General features: G+C 44.8%; 1 non-coding gene across 1 annotated transcript; it reads right to left on the reverse strand.

Annotated features, from left to right (window-relative positions):
- Window positions 1-17,245: 17,245 nt before the first annotated feature.
- Trnak-uuu (transfer RNA lysine (anticodon UUU)) lies at window positions 17,246-17,318 on the reverse strand. The gene has a single exon. It is a non-coding gene; the product is annotated as a tRNA-Lys (tRNA).
- Window positions 17,319-17,731: the final 413 nt, after the last annotated feature.

Raw genomic sequence — 17,731 nt, forward strand, 5'->3', positions numbered from 1 at the left:
TTGCCTCGTTAGAACCATAACGATACCACTTATAACGCAAACTTCGCTCAAATAAGCTACATAATTAGGAAAAACGGGAATGGTCATGCGACCCACCAGCTCATTTCCCGCAACAGAACCTATGCCGTCACATGGGCTAAGCTCTGCGATTGGCGGAGGCCGGCAAAAGCAAACGCATGTTAGGCAGGGCTTACAGTTTGCATAGCGAGCTAAATGCCCGTGAAACATACTGCACATTCTTTTTATGACAAAGAACGGTGGAGTAAACGGTTGAAGTTCCGAACGAACACGCAAGCGTGTGCGCCAATGCGTACGAAACAACCGCCTGGCCGAGCTCGACATCTCGCCGTCGCGCAGACGAATTTTCGGGTTCGAGGCGCTCTGACCTTGGAGGAAAAATGCCGTAAACACCGCGCATTGACGCTCGTATCTTTCTGGTCGAAGCAGAGAGCTCGCGCGAACGGCTTTCCATACACGACACCGGCCAACTGGCATAAGCGATACTGCTACTGAAGTTGAACTATTATTAACCGTAACAAAAATACGGCACATACGTACCAGTCTGTATTCGTCCGTGGCGACGGCGCTGACGAGGCAGCGGTGCCGACGGCAGGGCGTTCGTCTGTTTGTTGTGGCTATCGCGGAATGGTCGCTTTCCCGTCCACCGCGTATCCCACAACTCTTGCCGCTTGTGCACTTAGAAGCGTTGAGCGTTCAAGTGGTGTGAGGTTGTTAAATGCAAGCCGGAGCTCCTCGGCGAGAGTTTTGTTCTCCGGATCAGGCGATTCCATGACTAGGGCTGCGGGTGCACTAGGTTTTACTAGCATTTTTAAAATGGCCGCCGTCTCGGTCGACTCCCGCGTGTGGGTGCTATATGGAGTCGACATACTAAGTATCTGTTTCATGGACCGGCCCGTGTGACACCATTGCTCACGTCACCAAATGTGCAATTTTAGCGGGAGATTTAAAATTTTGGCTTAAATTGCCTTATTTCTCAGTGAATAAAGCATCATTTGCTTCCGGGAAAGCGCTTGGGGTACTATGAAACACCTAATCTTTCGAATAAAACAAACTTTTGTTTTCTCTTCATGGCTCCTTTAAGGCATCCGAGATCTAATCGGAAGGCGTGGGTTCGGTCCTCACTCTGGACGCATATTTTTCTTCGTTTTATTTCTTATACATCCTATTTAAATTATAGATGTCGACTTCTCTAATAATAGTAATAAAAAATAAGCTTAACACTACCCGTATGCCTGCCTCTTTTGGCGTTATAGACTGCCGGGCTTTCCTTTTGTATTTTCCTCAACGAGCCCCTCATTCCTAATCGTATGATTCTATATATTGTGAGCGCAAAGCGCGGAAGCGTGGAAATTCACCTTCGCATTGCCCCCATCATCAAATACTTCGAGGAACACTTCGTGTACTTCCCTAGAACACACTGTTTGGAAGTTGGTGCATATTTTGTAAAACTTAGAGCCTGATTCAACAAGGGCAACAGAAAGACGACAAACACAAGCGCTCACTCGCAACTAGTTTTATTGGAGGCATCGTCTCATATATATACACAAAACTTCCCCAGAGCATGCACACAAGGGCACCACAAAAAACCCTGGTGAGATAGCTCCAATCAGAGAGCAGCTTCCAGCAAATGAAATTCACCCGTAATGACACTGATGTCTCCGTGACGCACTGATCCTTCCCTCTTGATATAAGAGGCTTCTAAAAGCTCCCTGGCCATTGTGTTTCCACTTATGCCTAGAATTGTAAGCTTCTGTAAGAAGGGTCTGCATTTGGACCGCAAAGTACTGAATGGCCTGCACTGATCACGATGCGGTGGCGAATGCGCGCTCATTTCTTGTCTAGCAACGAATTGTGCTCGCGTGCCTTATCATTCACACATCTGCCCGTCTGGACGATATAGGCCTCCCCGCATGAAAGCGGTATCTCGTAAGCCACTCCTACGCCACACAGCACAAAACGCTTAGCGTGCTTATTTTCGCTTTTTTTCTCTTTTTTTTTTCTTTTCCCGAAATTCGCACACTCAGGTGGCCAAATTTGTGTGGAGCGGCAAACATCACAGACGCTTTGTGCCTTTCTGCCACCTTCTTCAGGTTGCGCGTGGCCCTATGCATATAGGGTAGGACAACTGGCTTCGCCTCAGGCTATTTTGATAGCTTTTGACGAGCTTGGCCTTTGGCTTTTCTCAGCAAAGCCTCGGAAACGCCAACACAATGGTCGGGTAGCCGACCGACAGAAGTGTCTGTAGCTCAGAGTCAAAGCTCTCAAACAATGTATGAACGCATGACTTCTACAGTACGGATTTGAGAACCGAAGACGCTATGGCCCTTTCTACTGTCTTTGAATGGGCAGATGCGCATGGTAGAAGCTGTTTGCGGGCACGTGGGCAATAAATCCAACAAACGTGGTTAGAGGAAAACCTAGATGAATTGATAGCTAAAAACTACAGGGAGTTATGGCAAGGCAATTCATGCGTAAATGCAAGACCCTTCCCGAGGCGACTAAAATTCTATAAAATGACTGGCCGACTCAGTGTAGTTACACTCTCCGCTATAAAAGGTTTTTTGGTACCATCCGCTGTGGAAGCTCAACAGCGCGGTTTTTTAGACTTTTGGCTCGAATAAGGCATTCGCCTTACTAAACTCTTCTTGGAACCCATGACTTCATGTAGCGCAAAAAACAGACAAGGACCGAAGAAGGCGACTGGCAGAAGCGCTGGCTTCCAACTGAGCTTTAACTATCGTGCCCGTCGCCTCCTTCTGTCCTTGTCCGTTTTTTGCGCTACACGAAGTGAAGGGTTACTTACCGCTACCCACTAGCCCAAACCCAAACTCTTCTTATAATCCTTATTACTGGTCGAGCAATAGATGAGACACGTCGGCAAAACTCTCCACCGTCGATCCAGCTGCTCCGAGCGACAGATGAATAAATGCAGAGCGCCCGCGAGGAGAACCGTCGAGCCGAGTCCCGATCCGGCGGCGGCCTTGGCTGCGGAGGTGCACACTCGCAGTTGCTAGGGGGACGTCAAGTCGAAGCGATCCCTGCCAGCCTCGACGCGTTCCGTCACTGCTTGTACGCGTTGTTAAATGGAGCGTGACGCGAATGGAGGCCCGACGAGGAGCGAAGCAGGACGGGAGGAAGGACGGCACTGGTGGACAGCACAGGTCACTTGGGGCCTCGACGCACCGCCAAGACACACCGGTGGTTTCTGGCCTAATGCGATACCTTCTTTGTCGGGGTGATCCGGGACCAAACGAGCACCGTTAGTTTTTCTCAATCGCTTTGCGAAGTAAGAGCCTAATCTGCGCTTCGCAGCCCCAACAACCTGTGGCGAGTCCTGTTAATGCGTATAACGCAGTGTTAGACAAGACGTACTGACCTGAGTAAATGTTTCGGGCAAACTAATACCATCGCTGGGAAAGGCGGGGCGGAGAGGGGGCGGGGGGGGGGTGTTGTGCACTTGTTAAAAATCTCAAGTTAATAATGATGGAAAAACTGAAATCACCAAAGTAAATTCGCTATTTGGGAGCAACACCTTTAGGAAGTTTTCTTTTAATTCTTATTCGTCTTTATCACTTCGTGAAATTACCCTTTGATCCGTGATTTACCTCCATTACCATACCCCTGTCCACGGTTCGGTTCGTTCGTTCTTCCCCTGCCAACGCTGTGCGATCGCGATGTGCTCTAATTTGAGCGTCTGTCAGGATTCATTGCTCTTGGGCGATATGGGAAAGCCGGTGGCCCTGTTTTCCGTCGGCGCCAATTTATTACTGACCAAACTGGTATCGGGTTATTGCTGCGCACAATATTTCCTTGCTGTTTTGGCGCTGCTGCTAATGCGGTATGGAGCCAGAGAGCGCATTCGAAAGCCGCCTCGGAGGCTTAATTGAGACGTCGTGCGTGGTCATTAGTCCGGTATATAGTGCGCCCGTTATGCGCGGTGTTTTTCTAAGCGTCGCCCTGCTTGTAACGTGCTCGAGGCCTTGAACGTCATTACTCCCTCGTTAGAGGCCGCATAAGAAAGCCAGCCGGCCCGTTCTCCCGCACTCGTGCCTGTGGATGAGTGTTCGCCGTTTGCGGCGCTTATTTATTTTGCTGTGTGTTGTCCCGTGCCCGCTGTTCATCTGCGGCTGGTGCAAACGGGTGTTTTCATTTATAGGAACGCACTTCGAGCTTATACGATGCCATCACTCCCCCAGCGCTGTGGAACCATTGCTGCGGGTCCAACAGCAGCACGTCGGGAAAGGTCGGAGTAACGAGCCGGCAGTAGCGTCCAACAATTGAACTGTGCCGGCAGCATCGGTTGATTGCGCGCGAAGCAGCTGCGTTTGAGGGCGCGCACCGAAAGCACCACAGACGAGACGCTACTCGTATGCTCTGCGAATACCAACTGGGGGACCTTGGAGTGACGTTCCGACAAAATGAGTTTGCTCATTTCTAATGCTCATAGCAATTACTCCTGTGCGCGGAGCATGCTGCAACGGTTGCATATTCTGATGGCCTGGTAACACACAACGCGCTATAGCGCGACAATTGCTGGGAATTATACCTGCGCTGTAGAGCAAGCACAGAGGCGACGTAAAGCGAATACTCTCCTGAATTTCCATGTCGTGTCGGTAGCCTGAAATCCGGGGGAAGACCCGCGGTTGCAGGAACAGGCCAGCTGATTAAAGCGAAGCTTTTTTTTTTTTTTTTTTTGGCTTTCCTCCCAGTTTTCTGTGGAGCTTCGGCATTCTTGCCGGGTGCTGTGGCCTCCCTGGCCACTGCTCGCCACTAGCCACTGCTCATCGTGCTGAACAATCAGCTATACTAACACTCCAAACCAACACAACCCAGCATACCAAGCACAATAACGCTAGCAAATATGCCCCACGCAAGTTCATTTAGGCCCAGGTATGCCACGATAAAAGCTTCTCGTTAGGTCCATGCCCACCTAATCGTGGGATCCGCCATTTTTTTTACATAAAGTTCTTAGTTCGAGTGGCAATAGTTGTGAATACTAGATTTACCACTTCTAGGCGCTGTACTGCTATTACTACTACTACTAATACTACTGATGCTGTTGCTATGACTACTACAAATAATCAATCGATCATGTTTATTTATTGTGCCCAGGAACAGCCTTGAGGCCTTAGTACCGGCGCACAGAAAAATAATAATAATAATAATAATAATAATCAATCAATCAATCAATCAATCAATCAACCTTTATTTTCGGTGCCCAGGAACAACCCTAGGGTCTTGGTACTGGTACACCATACAAAAAAAACACTACAATTAAGACAAAATAACACACAAAAACTATATGTATGACATAAACAATAAAGTAAAAATAGTTACAGAAATCTTAGAAAGCAAAAAAGGAAAAAAAAAAAAGAACAGAAAGTCGAAAAAGAAAAGGCAGGCTTAGTGTTGCAAGCCATGCCACTCGGCCAGCGAAACGTTCAGTAGATGTGAAAAATAGGAACTATACAAGCAAATATTGAATCAACATGACATAGAGTATACGTATGTAACCAAGGTTTTCTAACAACATATTAGGAAGTTCCAAAAAAAAAAAAGGGGGAAAAGCTTCAGCATTACCAACACTGACACTAAAACGTACAAATATTCAAGCAACACAAAACAAGAAAAAGTGAAAAGCAAGCAAGATCAGTTTGCACATAATACATAGGGTACATAAATTTGGAATGACATAAAGGACTTAAGCTACAACAGTTTTCAACTCATTAGAGAACAAAGTAAAGGAGCTCTGGAATATATCAAATAATAATAATAATAATAATAATAATAATCAATCAATCAATCAATCAATCAACCTTTATTTTCGGTGCCCAGGAACAACCCTAGGGTCTTGGTACTGGTACACCATATACAAATCGTACATAAAAACAAACTAAAATCAAGACAACACAACACACAAAACTGTATGCGTGAAAGAAACAATAAAGTAAAGATAGTTACAGTAATCTCAGAAAGCAAAACAGCAAAAAAAAAAAAAGAAAAGAAAAGAAACAGGAGACCTAGCGTTGCAAGCCATGACACTCGGACAGCGAAATGTTCAAGGCACGTGAAAAACAGGAAATACTCACTGAACATGACAGCGATAAGTTATACGCATAACACGAAGGTTTTATAACAAAATGTTCGGAAGTTTCAACTTTGAAAAGTTCAGCATTACAAGCACTGGCACTCAAACCTACAGAAATTGAAGCAACGCAAAACCAGGAAATGTGAAAAACAAACAAACAAGAACATGATTTGCCTAAAATAAATACAGCACATAAATTTGCAATGACTAAAGGCACTTAAGCTACAACAGTTTTCAAGTCGTTTGAGAACAAAGAAAAAGAGCTCTGAAATATATCAAGACGATCAGAATATTCATTATATGCACATTGTATTCTGCAGATGGACGAGCGTCTTCTACTTAAAGCATCTGTTCTAAAAGTTCGAAATGTTCGGAAAAGTTTGTTCGGCAAGTTGACATTGATAAGTGTAACCAAGTCGTCACACAAAATATCCCCATGAAGAAGTTTATAAAGAAAGATAATATCAGCTCGCATTCGTCGACACCGAAGGGAAGGAAGACTTTTCAGAAAAGGCACACTGCCGTTAGCGTCTTCTAGCACATGACGGAAGCGGTGCTTAAAGATAAAGAGGAACTTATTTTGAACTCTTTCGATACGGTCACTATTGGACTTGCAAGTTCCATTCCAAACAACAGAGCCGTATTCGAGAAGAGGTAGGCAGAGAGCCGAATACAACTTTAAAAAAGGAAGAGGACCTTTAAACTCTCTAGAATACCTGCAAACAGCACCCAGACATCGAAGAGAGCGACGGGTAATTTGTGTAACGTGGGAAGAGAAAGTCAGAGAAGAATCAAATAGTACTCCCAAGTCTCGAATTTCAGTCACCCTCGGCAATGCAGTGCTTGCAATTTTATAAGAGTATTGCAGCTGTTGAGTTTTTCTACTATAGGAGACAACTTTCGTTTTTGAGGGGTTCAAAATTAGGTCGTTTTTGGTGCACCAACGATGGAATGACGCAATATCAGCCTGAAGATAATTACAGTCATGAATATTGCGCACTTCTCTGAAGATTTTCATATCATCAGCATACAACAAAAAAGAAGAATTTTGAATTACAGAAGCAACATCGTTAATGAAAATGGAGAAAAGAAGGGGACCCAGAACAGATCCCTGGGGTACACCACTTGTTGCTTTGTACCTAAATGAAGTTTGACCGTTAACACTTACATAGCAATATCGCTGCTGGAGATAGCAACGTATAAGACCCACCAAAGAAGCGTGGACATCTAACAGAATGAGCTTGGCAAGCAATAACGAGTGGTTGACTACATCAAAGGCCTTGCTCATGTCACAGTAGACCACATCAAGCTGGCTTCTACCAACGATTGCTGGGACAGCCTGCTCCATGAAGCACGCGAGGTTTGTGGAAGTTGAACGACCACGCATAAAGCCATGTTGATTAGGAATGAGGACGTGTTTAAGTGAGAAAGACAACACCATATGAAGAGATAACTCGAATAGTTTAGAGGCAGAACAAAGGAGCGAGACTGGCCTATAGTTTATGGCGTCAGTTTTTGGGCCTGACTTGAATACAGGGAATACGCGAGAGATTTTCCATGAGCGAGGGAACGTGCCAGACCGGAGACAGTTATTAAACATTGAAGTGAACACTGGAACGAATATGTTTGCATACGTTTTTAGAATGGCGCCAGGAATACCATCTGGTCCACAAGAAAGCGAGGGCTTTAGCCGCTTGATACTGGTCCGCACGATGTTCTCATCCAGTTGGAAACAACCAGAGTTACCGCCCTGGTGACAAGGGGCGCTACTGTTATCACTGCCACCGCTAATTCCAAAAAAAGAAGAAAACTGACGAGCAAAGCAGTCGGCCACCTCCGCAACCTCATTGCCGTTGGAGTCTAGTAAACGAATAGATTCTTTAGTTTTACTAGATCTTGAATGAATGTACTTCCAGAAGGCTCCCGGTTGATGGGTTGCTTTAGCTTCTACTGATGCCAGGTACGAAGCATGATCACGCTTGTGCAATATTTTGCATAAGGCACGTAGGCGCCGAAACTCCTGAGTGAACTGGGTCGCACCAGAGCGCTTCATCTTTCTATGCGCACGTTCTTTGAGTTTAAGGGCATCCCGCAATTCAGAAGAAAACCAGTGTGGGAATTTGAACTTCTTTGGTAAATATTGCGGGATGTATTTCTTCATACCCAAAAGTACAATCTCAGTAAAACGGTCAACTTGTTCATTGACATCAGGTTCGTCAATGACTGTCGACCAAGGGACAGCAGAAAAGTAATCATACAGCCCAACGTAATCTCCCCGGGCGAAAGCGTAGCGAGGTTGCGTGTTGCAGGAACTTACGGAATGGTGGAGCATTGTGGGAAGGGAACAGGAAATAGAAAGAGGAGGATGAAATCTGTCAGGTCTAACTAAAGGACAATCAGAGTGTGACACACTAACATCATCAAAATTCGAAAAACACAGGTCCAAAATGTTTCCACTGCAGTTTTCTATGTGATTATGCTGTGCCATGGAAGTGAAAGACGAAAAATCTAGTAATCTATTACCCTTCTGTGCAATGTGGTGGTTATGGTGGGAACAGGATAGATGGCTCCACTGAACGCCAGGAGCGTTAAAGTCTCCAAGAAGGAGGACCTTGCGGTTGCATTGAGTAATAAGCTCTTGTTCAATGGAGGAAACTAACTGATTGAATGCGTCAGGAGCTACATCAGGGGGAATGTAAAAAACCCCAACAAGAAGTTTTTCAGTTTTAGAGATAAGAATTTCAACCCATACAGACTCATCTGCATTCTGAATATCACTACAAAGCACACTCGGGAGAGATTTGTCGACGGCAAGAAGGACCCCACCCCCTTTTTGTTTGCTTCCCGTCAAGGCACGATCACTACGATATACATGGTAATTTTGAGGGAAATAATCACTGGACAGAATATCAGGGCACAACCAAGTTTCAGAGATAGCTATTAACGGAAAACACGAAGCCAGAACATTACCAAAGAAGTCAGTTGCCTTGGTACGAAGACCGCGCACATTCTGATAAAACACATCCAAAGTACTAGTCATCATTGCGTTTCTTATGTGATGCGCTCAGAGCTGTGAAGCATGCCTTCGCGAAACATGCCTCGAAACTCCTTAAAGAGGCAGTCTTTCGGCCAAACAGCGGGGTCATTCAAGCGCTCGAAAAACTCTTCACTGACGGATATATAAAAGGATGCGTACGTGTCAAACTTCGTCTTCAGTCGTCGGCAGCTCAAGGACGAGACACCTAAGGTTGACAGATGGGCATTAAGGCTAGCAGAGGTGGTGGATGGGGAAAGCTTTGAGACGAACATAGCTTTGGGGCGCTTCGGCTGCGGAACGACTACGAGTCCACATGTGTCCGATGCACCTACACATGCCTGGCTTCGGCGCTTCTTCTCAATAGTAGGAGGGTTACGATCAAACACAGACACAGATTGCAGCGGGGAAAGTGGGGACGGAGTGGGAGGCAGTGTCGGAAAAGCCGAAGACACCGACTGCAGCGGAGCCGACGTAGCCGACGGCGACACTTCTTTGTAGACAACTTGCGTGAAAGAATGCTTTTCCGAGCTGCGACGTACTTCATCCTGCAAGGCAGGGGGGCGACGAAGCAATTCGGCACGCAAGGAGCACACCTCCGCACGCAGGGAACTAACCACTTTCGCATAATGGGCGCGGTCTCCCTCCCTCTCTTGACGGAGACGGTCGAAAGAGAGCGCGTTTTCCCGGCGCATGAGGTCGTTGTTCTCCCGCAGCCGGGCCACTTGGTCGCTGAGGAAAGAAATTCCGTCCAGCGCGTCGATGAGGAGCGCGCGGAGACCGGCAGCTTCGGCGTCAAGGTCAACCGGCTGGGACGGCGGGGCCGGGGCCTTCTCGACGACGGGCGGCGAGTCTCGTCGAAGGGAGCAGGGGGAAGGAGCCCCGCTTGCGGACGTGCCGATGTCGTCGCCGGCTCCGCTAGGCCTAGCCGCCGCCTCAGCCGTTTCACAGATGTTGCACTTGAACGGCCGAGCGCCAGAACTCAGGAGTTGAAGCTCAGCGTCCGGCCACACAACACACTTCGCGTGCACGCGTTTGTTACAGGAAAGGCAGCGGAAAAACTTTTGTTTACCGTAAAAGACACAGGAGCATAGAATACAGCAATCCTTGCTGGGCGCCATCTTGCCGCATAATGATAATAATAATAATAATAATAATAATAATAATAATAATAATAATATTAATAATAATCAATCAATCAATCAATCAACCTTTATTTTTGGTGCCCAGGAACAACCCTAAGGTCTTGGTACTGGTACACCATATACAAGCATTCATAAAAACAAACTAAAATCAAGACAACACAACACAGAAAACCATATATATGAAAGAAACAATAAGGTAAAAAAAGTTACAGAGATCCCAGAATGCAAAACAGCAAAAAAAAAAAAAAGGAAGCCTAGTGTTAGAAGCCATGACACCCGGCCAGCAAAAACGTTGAAGGCACGTGAAAAATTGAAAATACACAAGCAAATACTCAATGAACATGACGGAGATAGATTATACACATAAAGCAAAGGTTTCGTAACAAAATGTTAGGAAGTTTCAAAATGGAAAAACGAAGTTCAGCATTACAAGCACTGACACTTAAACCGACAGAAATTCAAGCAACACAAAATCAGGAAAAGTGAAAAACAAACAAGCAAGATGATGATTTGCATAAAATAAATATGGAACAGAAATACGGCACATAAATGACATAAAGGCACTTAAGCTACAACAGTTTTCAATTCATTAGAGAACAAAGACAAAGAGCTCTGGAAAATATCAAGACGATCGGAATATTCATTATATGCACATTGTATTCTGCAGATGGACGAGCGTCGTCTACTTAAAGCATCTGTTCTGAAAGTTCGAAATCTTCGGAAAAGTTTGTTCGGCAAGTTGACATTGATAAGTGCAACCAAGTCATCACACAAAATATCACCATGAAGAAGTTTATAAAGAAAGATAATGTCAGCTCTCATTCGTCGACACCAAAGGGAAGGAATACTTTTGAGACAAGACATGCTGCCGTTTGCGTCTTCTTGTACATGACGGAAACGGTGCCTAAAGATAGAAAGGAACTTATTTTGAACCCTTTCGATGCGGTCACTATTGGACTTGCAAGTTCCATTCCAGACAACAGACCCGTATTCAAGAAGAGGTAAGCAGAGAGCCGAATACAACTTTAAGAAAGGAAGCGGACCTTTAAACTCTCTAGAATACCTGCAAACAGCACCCAGACAACGAAGAGACCGACGGGTAATTTGTGCAATGTGGGAAGAGAAAGTCAGAGGAGAATCAAAAAGTACTCCCAAGTCCCGAATTTCGGTCACCCTCGGCAGTGTGGTGCCTGCAATTTCATAATAATAATAATAATAATAATCAATCAATCAATCAATCAATCAATCAATCAACCTTTATTTTTGGTGCCCAGGAACAACCCTAGGGTCTTGGTACTGGTACACCATATACAAGCATTCATAAAAACAAACTAAAATCAAGACAACACAACACAGAAAACCATATATATGAAAGAAACAATAAGATAAAAATAGTTACAGAGATCCCAGAAAGCAAAACAGCAAAAAAAAAAAAAGGAAGCCTAGTGTTAGAAGCCATGACACCCGGCCAGCAAAATGTTGAAGGCACGTGAAAAATTGAAAATACACAAGCAAATACTCAATGCACATGACGGAGATAGATTATACACATAAAACAAAGGTTTTGTAACAAAATGTTAGGAAGTTTCAAAATGGAAAAACGAAGTTCAGCGTTACAAGCACTGACACCTAAACCGACAGAAATTCAAGCAACACAAAATCAGGAAAAGTGAAAAACAAACAAGCAAGATGATGATTTGCATAAAATAAATACGGAACAGAAATACGGCACATAAATGACATAAAGGCACTTAAGCTACAACAGTTTTCAATTCATTAGAGAACAAAGACAAAGAGCTCTGGAATATATCAAGACGATCGGAATTGTCATTATATGCACATTGTATTCTGCAGATGGACGAGCATCGTTTACTTAAAGCATCTGTTCTGAAAGTTCGAAATCTTCGGAAAAGTTTGTTCGGCAAGTTGACATTGATAAGTGCAACCAAGTCATCACACAAAATATCACCATGAAGAAGTTTATAAAGAAAGATAATGTCAGCTCTCATTCGTCGACACCAAAGGGAAGGAATACTTTTGAGACAAGACATGCTGCCGTTTGCGTCTTCTTGTACATGACGGAAACGGTGCCTAAAGATAGAAAGGAACTTATTTTGAACCCTTTCAATGCGGTCACTATTGGACTTGCAAGTTCCATTCCAAACAACAGAACCGTATTCGAGAAGAGGTAAGCACAGAGCCGAATACAACTTTAAGAAAGGAAGAGGACTTTTAAACTCTCTAGAATACCTGCAGACAGCACCCAGACATCGAAGAGAGCGTCCGGTAATTTGTGTAATGTGGGAAGAGAAAGTCAGAGAAGAATCAAATAGTACTCCCAAGTCCCGAATTTCGGTCACCCTCGGCAGTGCAGTGCTTGCTATTTTATAGGAGTATTGCAGCTGTTGAGTTTTCCTACTATAGGAAACAACTTTCGTTTTTGAGGGGTTCAAAATTAAGTCGTTTTTGGTGCACCAACGATGGAATGACACGATATCAGCCTGAAGAGAATTACAGTCCTGAACATTACGCACTTCTCTGAAGATTTTCACATCATCAGCATACAACAAAAAAGAAGAATTTTTAATGGCAGAAGCAACATCGTTAATGAAAATGGAAAAAAGAAGGGGGCCCAGAACGGAGCCCTGGGGTACACCACTGGTTGCTTTGTACCTAAATGATGTTTGACCATTAACACTTACATAGCAATATCGCTCCTGGAGATAGCAACGTATAAGACCCACTAAGGAAGGGTGAACATCTAACAGAATGAGCTTGTCAAGCAATAACGAGTGGTTGACTACATCAAAGGCCTTGCTCATGTCACAGTAGACCGCATCAAGCTGGCTTCTACCAATGACTGCTGGGACAGCCTGCTCCATGAAGCATGCGAGGTTTGTGGAAGTTGAGCGACCACGCATGAAGCCATGTTGATTAGGAATGAGGACGTGTTTAAGTGAGAAAGACAAGGCCTTGTGAAGAGATAACTCGAATATTTTAGAGGCAGAACAAAGAAGCGACACTGGCCTATAGTTCATGGGGTCGGTTTTTGGGCCTGACTTGAAAACAGGGAATACACGACAGATTTTCCATGATCGAGGGTACGTGCCAGACCGGAGACAGTTATTAAATATTGAGGTGAACACAGGAACAAATATATTTGCATACGTTTTTAGAATTGCAGCAGGAATACCATCTGGCCCAGAAGAAAACGAGGGCTTTAGCCGCTTGATGCTGGCCCGCACGATGTTCTCATCCAATTGGAAACAAGCGGAGTAACCGTCCTGGTGACAAGAGACGCTGCCGTCATCACTACCACCGCTAAGCCCAAACAAAGAAGAAAACTGACGAGCAAAGCAGTCGGCCGCATCTGCAACCTCATCGCCATTGGAATCCAGTAGACGAATAGATTCTTTCGTTGTACTAGATCTAGAATGAATGTACTTCCAGAAGGCTCCCGGCTGATGAGTTGCTTTAGCTTCAACTGACGCCAGGTACAAAGCATGATCACGTTTGTGCAATATTTTGCATAGGGCACGTAGGCGCCGGAACTCCTGAACGAACTGATTCGCACCAGAGCGCTTCATCTTTCTGTGCGCGCGTTCTTTGAGTTTCAGGGCATCCCGCAATTCAGAAGAAAACCAGTGTGGGAACTTGAACTTCTTTGGTAAATATTGCGGGATGTATTTCTTCATACCCAAAAGCACAATCTCAGTAAAACGGTCAACTTGTTCATTGACATCAGAGTGGTCAATGACTGTTGACCAAGGGGCAGCAGAAAAGTAGCCATACAGCCCAACGTAATCTCCCCGGGCGAAAGCGTAGCGAGGTTGCGCATTGCTTGAAATTACAGAACGGTGGAGCATTGTAGGAAGGCAACAGGAAATAGAAAGAGGAGGATGATATTTGTCGGGTATTACTAAAGCACAATCAGAGCGCGACACATTAACGCCATCGAAGTTTGAAAAGCACAGGTCCAGAATGTTTCCACTGCAGTTTTTTATGTGATTACGCTGTGCCATGGAAGTGAAAGACGAAAAATCTAGTAACCTATTACCCTTCTGTTGAAAGTGGTGGTTGTAGTGGGAACAGGTGAGGTGGCTCCACTGAACGCCAGGAGCGTTAAAATCTCCAAGGAGGAGGACCTTGAGGTCGCAATGAGTAGTGAGCACCTGTTCAATGGAGGAGACTAACTTATTGAACGCGTCAGGAACTACATCAGGAGGAACGTAAAAAACACCAACTAGAAGTTTTTCAGTTTTAGAGATATGAATTTCGACCCATAAAGACTCACCTGCGTTTTCAATATCGCTACGTAGCACACACGGGAGAGATTTGTTAACTGCGAGAAGTACCCCGCCCCCCTTTTGTTTGCATCCAGTTAAGGCACGATCATTACGATATACATGGTAATTTTGAGGAAAATAGCCATTGGATAGAATATCAGGGCACAACCAAGTTTCAGATATAGCTATTAACGGAAAGCAAGAAGCCAGAACATTACCAAAAAATTCAGTCACCTTAGTTCGAAGACCTCGCACGTTCTGATAAAAAACATCTAAACTAGTCATTATTCTTTTTCTGATGTGTTGCGCTCAGAGCTGTGAAGCATGCCTTCGCGAAACATGCCTCGAAACTCCTTAAAGAGGCAGTCTTTCGGCCAAACAGCGGGGTCATTCAAGCGCTAATAATAATAAGCGCTAATAATAATAATAATAATAATAATAATAATGGTTGTTTACGTGCCCAGAAACAGCTAAAGGCCTGAGTGCTAGCGCACGGATAGTTACATAAAAACAAAATACAAGAAACATATTGCAAGAAACAAACGCGCGACATAAATAAAATGACATAAATAAAACACTCTCCACCGTCGATCCATCTGCTCCGGGCGACAGATGAATAAGGAACGACAGAGTATAATAATAACAATGATCTCTACAGCCAACACGGAACGAAACAAAATGCACAGCAGTCGCTCGCAGTATCTCTCTATAGTGCAGACGATGACGCACGAGAAGGAATTTTGTTTAAATTTTAAAATGGTCCGGATCACCTCGAGCAGTGCTGCATTGGAAAGTTGCGTAACGTGCAAAGCTGTTCTCAGAGAAACAGATGCATGAAAAGCTCATAACATAGCGGAAGCCCGAGTGAAACATACATTCATCAGTTCGATAGGCAGGTGGTAAAATCGTAGTTCCTTGAGATGGCCTCACCTGCGGAGGAGCACCTTGGAAATATGCCCGACCGTCCAGAAATATCACTTGCACTACCTTCGGCTGTCTATCAGCAGCTTGTTCACTCGGTGGGCCACCTGTCCCAGTCTTGAAAACGCATGACTGAGTACACTGCTCGTACCTTGCTCTTACACGTTGCTTGTGAGGCTGTGCTCGGCATCCGTGGTCCGCGTGGTCCATTATGAACCGGGCGGAAGAGGCTGCGCAAGTCTTTGGAGAAAGGGGGGAAGGGGGGCATGTCTCGAGAAAATCAGTGATGAGGAGGATGTTGCTAAATTTGTGGTTCTAGTAACCAGAGTGCGTTTATTTTCTTGGGGTCCCAATGGATGTTTCTTTTCCTCAAAGGTGGGCATCGGCTTTTACATCTGAATCTTGAATTCAACATCGTTAATTTGAAGTAGCAACTTTTTATTCACTTGAAAAGTATTTCATAATATAATTATTAAGGCTATGTCATTTGTTTTGTTAAGGAAGAGCAACCGTACCCTCTGCGTGGTACTACTGCACTCGCAAGCGCCTTCACGGGTGATACAACCGGCACCGTGAATAAAATTAGGGGAACGAAATGATTTACTTCTCCTGACAGAAACATCAAAACTCTAGCGATAGTAATAAATTAGTAGCAATTGTTACTAATAGGAACTGAGAAACGAGGCGAATGGGGAATTAGGTAACGGTTAGGTAACGTTCTGGCGAAATGAAGTCGTCTTGAGCGCCTCATGCTTTGCACCACTCTAGACAGTTTTTTTTTTTGTTTCAAGAAAGCCATGATTTTTTTTAATCATGCCAAGACCTGGGGCAGCCCCCCCCCTCTCGGAACCCCTGCCGTGCGGGCCGCATAAACTGCGCTCCCAACAACGCAATGTGCTTCCTCGTTAACAGATGGCGCCAGGTTAGTTAAGAGAAAAAAATGTACACGTTAACCATGGACACGACAGAAGTGCCACTGCCAGTTGTATCCTTGTCACGGAATCTTGTTTACTTTGGATGGGCTAAGGAATTACACGCGAACGGCGACGATGCATCCAGGGTGACGTCAGATAGTAAGAAGATGTTCATCACTTTTATTAATGATTTTTAGCGTATTCATTGAGTTTAGGCAGGAACGTTTTCCAATATATTGACTGCGGGAGGAAGGGGGAGCTTTGAGAGATGTCATTAGATGAGAATATATTTTTATTTTGCTTTAAATCAACTTTCTGGTCCATCCCGTGGGTATTAAGGAGAAATTGTTCCGATTAGTACTACACGGAAATAAAAATAGGAGTAACCCAACTTTTTTATATTTTCGTTGCGTGTGTCATGCGTTTTTCCGTAATAAGGGGTGTCTAAAAAAGTTTTAAGACCTGGCCGTCTAGTTGTGGCCTTTTTTTCTTGGCAGGGAAAATGGAAAATGCAGAAGAGGTAAAGGTACCGTTGCAATCATAAAGCACCGTGAAATGTTGAAATAGCACACCTGCTTAAAACGTAACTTATTCTGAGAAGACATTATAGCATTGCCTCAGAAAACATTTGATTTACTATCCTCAAACGCCAAAAAGAACGAGCTGGTTTCCGAACTAAAGCGCACAAGTGTCCACAGAACGGGCGCTCAAGACGTGAGTTCGGTCACTTGTTTTGTTTCCTTCGCCCACTTGTGTCGATGCAGCCATGAGGTGCAATGCTGATAAATACTCACATACACCCAAAAATATCAAAAAAAAAAAAAAAAAAAAGACCGCGCCCGAACGGGGGCTCGAACCCCGGACCGTTAGGTTAAAAGCCTAACGCTCTACCGACTGAGCTATCCGGGCGGATGCAGAACGAGGCGGAAAACACCGCTCTTAAACCTGTTTGCCAGTATTTCTGCGCTGTTGATTGTTTAGGTTGGGTCGTCCGTACAGTTCCCACATCGGCCAGCCGCGGGATAGGTCTCAGTGAGAACAACAGCAGCATACACTGTAATCCATTTCTCTGGCGTTTTGACGATCTGGGCATCGCAGTGATGTTGTCAGGTTCTTGTGCTACGTAAATTTCAAATTCCTGCACTGAAGAATGGCGAACAGCTCTGGGTTGGTGTATGCGGGTGTAGGTGTAGCGTTGTCAAAACGAACGTTGCAAGGTATTCTAGCGACGTGTAACCATTGGTGTAACGTGTGACAACGTGGTGTAACGGTGTAACATTGGTCAAAACTGCCTTTTGCACTGCTGTGAAAGTCGTGGCATA

The sequence above is a fragment of the Haemaphysalis longicornis genome, unplaced genomic scaffold, assembly GCF_048455015.1.
Source record: "Haemaphysalis longicornis isolate Haplotype H1 unplaced genomic scaffold, Haemaphysalis longicornis Haplotype H1 scaffold_2, whole genome shotgun sequence".
Taxonomy (NCBI): Eukaryota; Metazoa; Arthropoda; class Arachnida; order Ixodida; family Ixodidae; genus Haemaphysalis; species Haemaphysalis longicornis.